At 37.3% G+C, this 10,869-nt stretch overlaps 1 long non-coding RNA gene across 1 annotated transcript; it reads left to right on the top strand.

Annotated features, from left to right (window-relative positions):
- The first annotated feature begins 223 nt into the window (after window positions 1-223).
- On the top strand, window positions 224-2,659 carry LOC129021403 (uncharacterized). The gene is made up of 3 exons (XR_008496059.1): window positions 224-352; window positions 481-542; window positions 2,347-2,659. It is a non-coding gene; the product is annotated as an uncharacterized LOC129021403 (long non-coding RNA).
- The last annotated feature ends 8,210 nt before the right edge of the window (window positions 2,660-10,869 follow it).

The following is a 10,869-nucleotide window of genomic DNA, read 5'->3' as shown; positions in this document are numbered from 1 at the left end:
GTCCTGATTGGTTGAGGCAGCTGAACAATGATTGGTTGAGAAAGGGCTCAGCTTCAACCAAGTCCCAAAGCTGAACACAAGGGTCGGTTTTCAGGGAACTCAAAGTATGTGTGTGATGTCTAGTCAGCAAATAGCTACTTGGCTTCATTTTAAATTTGGGCCCAGTTCACTAATATAACTTTATTTACATTTGGGATCCATCTTTCTGGATTGGCTCTTTCAGATTCATATTTAGTCACATCTTATAATGAAACAAACTGTCTCTAGAACATATGCATCTGAGCACTCCAGTACTCGAGTATCCAAGGAAGGTGAACCAACCCAGGAGTCCTGTAAATAGCCATCCTTTCAAGTCAGCACGTAAAGTTGGAGGTGCAGCTTCAGAAGAAGGCTAGATCTGCCTTTACCCAGAACAGTGAGTGACCTTTGATAAAAATGAAGAAATAATGACTAGAGAAAATATTGTCTCAATTGTATCAGATTAACCAAAGCCATTAACGTCAGAGCTTGATGGAACAATCACCTATCATTTTAAACAAAATGTGGGTCTACTTTGGTGGCTTCCCCATAGGCCCAGAGGGTGCTGGATGCGGATCTTGTCATTCGTGTCCTTGAACAGGGAGCATTTCTCATAAGATTTCCAACTGGCAGATATGGAGGGGAAGAGAACATTCAGCAAATTATCTCCAAGAAACTAAGGACAGAACTGAGCCACCCACACCTGATTCTTAGCCCTTCATCTCCTAGATTCCTGAGATCTGAATCAATAAATATTTGAGGCTATGGTCATTTTTTAGAACTTTTGCTTAAGAAACTTGTTTAAAGTTCAAGAAAGAAGCAAAGAGAATATTTCCGTGTTAATGAAAATCCATATTAAAGATTTTGAAGACTTTCCACTACTTACAAAGTAAAGTCAGGACATTTCAGGAGGACCTAAGAAGTCTTCCATGGTACTGGATCTTACAATCCCCAGCCGTATCTTCTTGTTAAATTTTATCTGTTTCCTGTTCTGCCTCTACCTCCTTTTGAGAGTTTACTCTTTAGAATACAGCAAAATAGGAAAATTCTCTGCTAATGGTGGAAATATGAAGTAGTGTAAGCACTTCAGAGGGCAATTTGGCTATCATCTAGTAAAGTTCATCTTCATGAGGTACTCTAAGACCTACCCATTTCTCTTCCAAAAATAAGCCCTAGAGAAACCTCCGCCTTGCACAAGGAGGAAGGTATGAGAATGACCACTGAAGCTTTTAAAAAATACTTTAAAATACAGTCAAAATATTTATTCATTGGTAATGGATAAACAAAGTGGGGGTATATTTTAACTACTACACAGTTGTTAAAATAAATACACTAAATCTACTTATTTTAGAATAGATGAATTTCTAACATCTAGTGTTGGGAAATAAAAGCAAGTTGAAAATATTATGAATGAAATAATTCCTTATTCATGTAAACTTTAAAAAACAGAAAGCAACACCATATACAATGGTTACATACACATGTTATAAATTTTAAAATATGATTTGAAAAGATGCAAACCACCTTCAAGACAGAGGTCAGAGGTCTTTTTGGGTGAGAGAAGCCAGTGGGATGAGGGAAAGTTATTGTGCCAGCTAACATTGTACTTTTTTTAATGTTCTAAACAAATATGGCACCATTATTTTGAATATTAGTTTGAAAAATGTGTTATGAGTGTTTGTAATATTAATCAAAAAACTAAAATTTTTGAAATATTTGATAATTCTAAAAAACCTGTAAAAGAACAAATAGATTTAATATAACAGCAAATAGAAAAAGGCAGTGGTTGCAAATTAATATAAAATAATATAGAATTAAAAGGTTAACTCCTAAATGGAAAAACACTTTCATTTTGTTTCCACCTCCTATTTTAATTTGTATCTTCTCAGGCTAGAATTTTATTAATTCTTTAACCTTTTATTATATTGTATGTGTTTTTATATACCAGCTCACATCCTTTGTAGAATGAGGCACAGTATAAATGAACAGACAAGACATGCAACTATTTTTATATTGGCATAATTGAAACAAGTCTGACATTAATCTTAGTGCTTTTGAAGTGTGTTATATAACTTCTACTATCATTTTGGTTGTTTTAATGATGTAGAAAGGATCACTGTCCATCCTGGCTAATGGATAAATCTTTCCAGACACTTAGGATATAGTCAGCAAACCTTTTATCTAAACATGGTAAATATTTTAGGCTTTACCAGCAGGAAGGTCTCTGTGCAACTTGATGCTGCTGTTGTAGTGGGAAAGTGGCCATAGATAATATGTAAATCAATGGGTGTGGCTGTTCACTAATATAGCTTTATTTACAAAACCAAGCATCAGGCTGAGTTTGACCAAGAGCCAGGATTTACCACCTCTGACGTAGGACACAGGACCCCCCGAGGGATTTTACAAGCCATTCTGAGGAAAATTTTGGGTCTTGTGCTCAAGGAAATGGCTTCTTCAAGGATTGCACAAGATAAATTATACCCTCAGTTCTTTGCTTTACATGGACAAGAGCTTTGACCTCCAAAACTGGGTGAAATGAGACATTTGCTTGTATCTGTTTTTATTTTAAGCAGCTCTTCATATGTATAATTTCCTTTTTCCCCATTGAGAGGAGTACATCATAATTTCCAGAGAATTCAAACTTCCTTTTCAGTTTTTAATTCTGTGACTTGGATACATCTCAGGGAAATTCTGCCCAAGAACCAGTGGAGACCAAACTGGAGATGAGAAGACACATCGACAGTGATTTACCCAAGATGGGGTTTATTTAGTAGCACCAACTGCCAGTCCTTCCCATACAGACTCCTATGGGGCAGACAGATAGGAAGATAGCAAGCCACTCACAAACATGAATAGAAAGGGAGAAATGCTCATTAATTCCTTGTTTCTTTCATTCATTTAACCAGTATTTACTGAGTACTTACTATGATCCAGACCATGTTGGGCATTGAGGACATGAAGCGAACAAGACAGTCATTGTCTTTCCCTTATAGGACTTACAGTGGTATCTCTGCTCTAGAGATTTGGATAGAGAGTGTCATACCAGGGGGCTCATTTAGCTAGCAGTTTTTACCCAGATTAATGGCTGATCAGAAAAGAAAGGCCAAAGCACAATTCGGCTAGCATATACATAAGCCACAAATGTAACAATTCAAAGCCATCTGATGGACATGAACACCAAAATGTGAAGATTTGAGCATACTAACTAAATTGTTACTCCTACTGTAGAAACTCCTTCTATCTGGAATTCAAGGAGAACTTTTACTTAAATATTAGTAGAAATACTTTTATGATTATTGCTTAATGTATTAGCATACCAGCTGACCTCAGGCAATTTGGTCATACAAAACTCTTAGGGTTTTTTTGTTTTGTTTTGTTTTTGTTTTCTTTTGTTTTTGTTTTTGTTTTGGTAGAAAATGGCAGCTTTTAAAGAGGTTAGAGGTGGCTGAGCATTCACTTCTCCCCCTACAATCTGGCTAGGAGACTCTAAGGAAAGCTAATTTCAAAGAAAACTCTGACACACATCCAGCTCTTTTCAGTTGAGGAGTTATTATCAAGCAAGCACAGAAGCAGCTCATACAACTTGTTCTGTGAGCTCACTGAAGTCTCAGGCTTCTGTCCTGTTAGGTGCTCAGACCTTCCTTGGAAGTTCACTCGAGATAGACACCCGCAATTCCGCAGAGGGGCTTCTGCTAACCGTATGGGCAGCTTCAGGCAGGCAGAGCCCTGGGGATTCCTGGCTGGACACAGAACCATAAAAAGATCAAGATTCAGGTAAAATCACCAAATATCATTGATCCTTTGGTTGTTTATACCCTGTTATAATACAGGGGAGTATTTCCATAAGATTTTAGCCAATCCACATACTTTGATTACCTTCAATTTCACCAAAAGAGGACACTTTTAAGCATGCATCAGCTTATTAACAAGCCACAAGTTTAACCCAAATCTGCATGCTAATCAGACAAGCCACAGTTAGATACAGATAACAGAAGCTCTGCAATACTTGTTCCAGCAGAGGGGTTTCCTCTCTCACCTGAGGCAAGTGTGCCGCCTGGATGAATTCTGTGAGGGCCTGAGTTTTAGCTCAACCCAAGTAACAGGCATGTAATCCCACAGTGTCTGTGCTGCAGTATTTAAAGTAAATTGCAGGTGATAAAATAGTCAAGGAAGCACTATTATTACTTGCTATTACTTATTAATAATAAAATTAGTATTAATTACTATTATGGATTAGTATTTATGTTTTAGCTACTTATTTACATAAGTACTGATAATTTGGGGAAAATTCTATTTTTTTAAGTGAAAGTGAGAAGATAGGGCATAATAGTAACCAAATGAAAGGAAATAACCATTAAGAAACCCTTCACACAGAGATAGATAGATAGATTAGTAGATAGATTGATTTTCTTTTTTTTTTTCATTATACTTTAAGTTCTAGGGTACATGTGCACAACGTGCAGGTTTGTTACATATGTATACATGCACCATGTTGGTGTGCTGCACCCATTAACTGGTCATTTACATTAGGCGTATCTCCTAATGTTATCCCTCCCTCGTCTCCCATCCTGTGTCCATGTGATCTTGTTGTTCAATTCCCACCTATGAGTGAGAACATGTGGTGTTTGTTTTTTTGTCCTTGCGATAGTTTGCTAAGAACGATGGTTTCCAGCTTCATCCATGTCCCTACAAAGGACATGAACTCATCATTTTTTATGGCTGCATAATATTCTATGGTGTGTATGTGCCACATTTTCTTAATCCAGTCTATCATTGATGGACCTTTGGGTTGGTTCCAAGTTTTTACTATTGTGAATAGTGCTGCAAGAAACATATGTGTGCATGTGTCTTTATAGCAGCATGATTTATAATCCTTTGGGTATATAACCAGTAATGGGATGGCTGGGTCAAATGGTATTTCTAGTTCTAGATCCCTGAGGAATCACCACACTGTCTTCCACAATGGTTGAACTAGTTTACAGTCCCACCAACAGTGTAAAAGTGTTTCTATTTCTCCACATCCTCTCCAGCACCTGTTGTTTCCTGATTTTATAATGATTGCCATTCTAACTGGAGTGAGATGGTATCTCATTGTGGTTTTGATTTGCATTTCTCTGATGGCCAGTGACGATGAGCATTTTTTCATGTGTCTGTTGGCTGCATAAATGTCTTCTTTTGAGAAGTGTCTGTTCATGTCCTTCGCCCACTTTTTGATGGGGTTGTGTGATTTTTTTCTTGTAAATTTGTTTGAGTTCTTTGTAGATTCTGGATATTAGCCATTTGTCAGATGAGTAGATTGTGAAAATTTTCTCCCATTTTGTAGGTTGCCTGTTCACTCTGATGGTAGTTTCTTTTGCTGCACAGAAGCTCTTTAGTTTAATTAGATCCCATTTGTCAATTTCGGCTTTTGTTGCCATTGCTTTGGTGTTTTAGTCATGAAGTCCTTGCCCATGCCTATGTCCTGAATGGTATTGCCTAGGTTTTCTTCTAGGGTTTTTATGGTTTTAGGTCTAACATTTAAGTCTTTAATCCATCTTGAATTAATTTTTGTATAAGGTGTAAGGAAGGGATCCAGTTTCAGCTTTCTACTTATGGCTAGCCAGTTTTCCCAGCACCATTTATTAAATAGGGACTCCTTTCCCCATTTCTTGTTTTTGTCAGGTTTGTCAAAGATCAGATGGTTGTAGATGTGTGGTATTATTTCTGAGGGCTCTGTTCTTATCCATTGGTCTATAATCTCTGTTTTGGTGCCAGTACCATGCTGTTTTGGTTACTATAGCCTTGTAGTATAGTTTGAAGTCAGGTAGCATGATACCTCCAGCTTTGTTCTTTTGACTTAGGATTGTCTTGGCAATGTGGGCCCTTTTTTGGTTCCATATGAACTTTAAAGTAGTTTTTTCCAATTCTGTGAAGAAAGTTGTTGGTAGCTTGATGGGGATGGCATTGAATCTATAAATTACCTTGGGCAGTAAGGCCATTTTTGATTTACTGATAGATGATAGATAGATCCTACTAAATAAATATGGGTTCTAGGCAGGGTGGTTTGCAGTGGCTGTACCTAAAATATGACAGCATTAAATATTAATAGAGGTATCATCTTCATAGGTCTACTGGGGACAACGGAAAATCTGAACCTAAAGCCACCTCCTGTTAGTCAATCTTTGTCCTATAGCAAAATCTGAAAAAGCATAACCAGACAAATAAGTTATGTAGTGAGTTCTTGTTGTGTGTTCAGTGCTTCACCTCCACTTCCTCATCAGTCTGCTCCACAGCTTCACATGGCTGGCAGGCACCTCGGTGCCCATGGAGGAGCTGGGCAGATACTGAGCTCTCTGCAAGGCCATCCAGTTGGTGAACCACTGAGCTGGATTACAACCTGGTCCATGCGACCCTAAGCCCACGGTCTTTCTACTCTACAACATTGAGTTTCTGATGATCCTTGGCAAGTAAGGGAACAGCCAAGCTTACCTAGCTTTTCTGAGGCCATGTGTGGGTGTTGGCCATGACATGCATGTTTCTGTGATGCGTATTGCTCCTGTAGATGTTCCAGGTGTGTTTGCAGGTCCCCTCATCATGTGAACTGGTTCCAAGGCCAGCTCCATGTCCTCCCAGAGTCATGGGTATTTGAACTTAGAATATGGTAAATACTCAATGTTTTGCAAGAGATCAGTCAATTAGCAAGTTTGCCATAGATCTTTTTGTTCCCTTAAGTTCTCATTTCTAAGCCTTTTCTCACAGGTGATGAGCTCATTATTTCTGGGAAGATTGAAATTTACTATTTTTTATTATGAACTTTCTCAACTTCCTTTATTTCCAGTTCAGATTCTATTATTACTGACTCCTTCTTTGCCTGCCATATTTGAGGAGTAAGTACCTCTTTCCTTGTCAAAGTGAACTCTTTGCCCTTGAACTCAGCTTTCTTTCCTTTTTAGAACCATGATCTATTTGTATTAGCGTTCATTCTTCAATCTTCATTTTTCTTCTGGAGACTTCTCCTTGACCCTCAAAAGATGATGGCTCCTAATATAAAGCAGGATTCCTTCTACCCTGTGACTTCCTTCCCCTGTTTTCCCCTTTCTAGTCTTTCTGTCCCTACACATTTTGCTGTCACCCTTCCTGAGGGCTGGTGCTACGTCTCACTCACTCATCATCCTCCACTCTCCCATCCCCACTCAGGTCACCAAATTTAGACTGAAGATACTCGATAGGCAACTTTGCTTTTGTGCTTCCTTGAATTTAGCTTTTCTGTTATATCAGCTTTTAAAAATGGGTTTGGACAGCTCCAAAAGGGAGGCTATATGTATGGCTTGTTCAGCAGAGTCAGCGTACAGTAAATGTGTGGTCAACATTTGTTGAATAACGTTGTATTCTTGTAATTTTCCATTTGTTTGTTTCCCCTATCTTTGCATTATGAGCTTCTTGAATACGGGGGCTATATTTTATTTACCTGTATATTTCTAGCACTTGGCAACCACAACCCACCAGGTGCTCCAGGAGCTCATGTATATGAAGAGTTCTATATGCCCTTTTAGATGTGTTGAATTCCACCTATACATTAGTCTAGTTACTGCTTCAAAAAAGAAATTAGCTTGGCAAGACTTGCTGTTAATGAAGACATACTGAGTCTTATACAAGAGTACTTTCTTTACTGATACACTATTTTTTTTAAAAAAAATCATACTATAAAGGCATCCTTTTAAATAACTACATAATATTCTCTCACAAAAATACACCATCACGGGTGCAGCAAACCACCATGGCACGTGTATACCTATGTAACAAACCTGCACATTCTGCGCATGTATTTCTTGAACGTAAAGTATAATGAAAAAAATATGCCATCACTAATTTAATGGCTATTGTTGAGCATTGAGGTTGCTTTAAATTTCCCTTGGTTTTAAAATCATAGTCATGAACATCCTTTATATAAATCCTTGACAATCTCTGATTGTTTCTTTAGAATACACTGCTTAAGGGTGACTTATTTCATTAATGAGCACTAAAGTTTTAAGGATAGAAAGATTGTACCAATTTACATTCTCATCAGCAGAGAAGGAGAATGTGCATTAGAATGTACCTTTACTTTGATTTATTTTTAATCACTAGTGTAATAATTTGTTGATTTTAAATAAGCAATTTTATTATTTAAATCAGCAGAAAATTGTTGAATAAAAGACTGGATAAGAAATGAAAAGAAAAATCATCAAAGTAAGACTAAAAAACAGCTAAATTGTTACCAAATATGTAAATAGTTGGTACTGTGAAACAGTATTCCCTGATTGCTTTTCCCATTTGGTTCAACTGTTGCTGGCGGTGATGACGCAACCCTGCAGGGGCTTCCTTGATGCTCCTGGGAACAGGAAACACGTGGCTCCTCGAGAGCAGAACTTTCCTGCTTTGCTCCCTTCTGGATTCGCAACACTAACATCATACTTGATAACTGGTAGGCACTCAGTAAGTACTTGTTTAGTGAATGAATTAATGAAGGAGAGTAATAAGGAGGCCTGTGTCCCTTCTTCCTCTCTTTAGATCCCAGTCTGGGCCCTGGGAATCACAGGAGAGGGAGAGTCAGACATCATGTTTTGTGCCTTCAAAGTCGCTTATAAACCTGAAGTGTAGCCGGCTGCTCTTCCCCGTGGCCAGCTCAGGCCATGAGTGGTCATGATCACAGAGGAGGCCACAGGACACTTGCTCCAGTGTGTAGTGGCTGAGCCTGCGTGGGAATGCAGAGCTCCTGGAGCCGTGCCTGCAGGGACACATGATGTACATTTAAAAATTAGAAATAAAGAGCTAAAAATGTACTATAAATTAAACAACAACAACAATCTGAGCACCAGACAGAATTTCTATCTGGTGACAGAAAGTAATTTCTATCACAGAAATTTATAGACAAGAGGAATCTGTGTACTGGAGAAGAGGAACTGAGATTGATACCAGAAATATGGCCTGGTACACAGTAGATAATGTACACACACGTACACACATGTACACACACATGTACACACATACACACTTGCACATGCATGTACACATGCTGAATCAATGGCTGCCTAAGTGATGGATGAATGGTGATGTCTAGATAGAAAGACAGAAGGAAAAAGAAAAGTACTCCCTTATTTCCCTTATGAGGAAATAATATGAAACACTTATTAGATATACTGGACAACAAGAGAACTAAGTACTCCAACTCTACTGCAGCATTACAAAAAAAATCATCCCTTCACCACAGTGTAAGATTTAAGGGCAACCTGCCCAAGGATGCATGTTAAATAAAACACAGCAAGATTGCTGCTGCCCTGCCAAGTACTTCCAATCCATACTCAGGTCCTGCTGAAATATGGGTGGTCCCAATTAGTTTTATTGAAATAAATCTTTAAAGAAAAAGATAAGGCATTTAAAAAGACAAGTAAAAATGCATCAGGAACCACATATCCAACACAAACTTTATCCTCAAATGAGTTATGTTTGCCTCACACTAATAAATTTTATTTCACTCAAATTAGAGCAATAATCTTCCATACATAAATATCTTCCCTGCCCAATAATTCAAAGAAAAAAAATCTAAAATGATTAGTAAAGAAAAATATATGAATTAACAGACCCTTTAAATTTGTTTTAAATATTTTGAAGATTTAAAAAGTGTTTAAAATTCTCTTTCCTACTCAAAAATTGCCCAACTCTGTGTTAGCTTTCTGCTTGTTACATTTTTCTCCCTTACTTTTCTTTTGCTAGACAGGCTTTTTCCACCAGCATCATCACTGCTATCATCATTAACAGCATAATTATACAAGCATATTTAATGCTGAATTTAATTTAATATGTAATACATATGGTAATTTTAGGGTAATACCCACAACAACTGTAGTCTCTTACTTGGCCAAGAGAATGCTTATTTAAGTGTTAGACTTCCATTCTGGCAAAATCTTGCCATATCAGAAGACACTGGAAAGAGGGATTCCCCTTGGTGTTTGTTCTTCTACTTAGAAAATACTTATTGCAGTTAGTTTACCTTGTAGTATTCATCTTTGTATTCTGAAGATAATAAGGTTTGAATTAAATTGATATAAACAGAGGGGAAACAATTTTTTTTATCCAATGTGAATTATAAATGAGATAATCCACAGTTATTCATTGTGGAGTTGTTGAGACTATGAAAGACTCATTATCTTTGTATTCAGCTCCTCCTTAAACAGTGTAACCATACCCCCACCTCTGCTTGCTTTCTCTCCCTCCGCTCCAATGATAAAGAAAATGATAAATTTTCTGTTGTGCATTCAATTCTTATTTTAAGTAAGACTAAGTATAGGCATTGTACCTGACATTGCTACTTTTCTACCAATGTTTCAATTTAAAGTGCTAGTGTTTAAAAACATTTTCAAGGGATAAGACCTTCCGTACCTTGTTTATTTGAAGTATCGGTGGTAGGAGCAGTGAAGTAAATTCTATGGAGTACATTTCTAAAATAGCACCTTTCTGAAATCATAAATAAGTTTATTCAGGTTCTAACCCTTTGCTGTACACAAGCAGACAGAAATGCATCTGTTACATAAATGAGAAAAAGCTATTATGCTGATGGAGCATGCTTTTTAAATCCTTTAAAGACACTCACCATATAAACTTGCATTTGAGCTTGTGTGTTCTTTTTGTTAATGCGTAGAATTCTCTGTTCTTGAAATTGCCAGTGTTTACTTGGCTTAACTCAAGAACAGTTTCTTCTGGATTCCTTATTTGATTTATTTAACCTAATTATATTGTAATATTGCAAATATTACCATAAGTGGGTAAAAGTAAAACTCCTCTTCTGAAAAATAAAAAAGGAAGACAGAAGGAGAACTGCACAGTCCTCACCCA

The sequence above is a fragment of the Pongo pygmaeus genome, chromosome 21, assembly GCF_028885625.2.
Source record: "Pongo pygmaeus isolate AG05252 chromosome 21, NHGRI_mPonPyg2-v2.0_pri, whole genome shotgun sequence".
Classification (NCBI taxonomy): Eukaryota; Metazoa; Chordata; class Mammalia; order Primates; family Hominidae; genus Pongo; species Pongo pygmaeus.
This window is presented reverse-complemented; position numbering and strand designations above follow the sequence as displayed.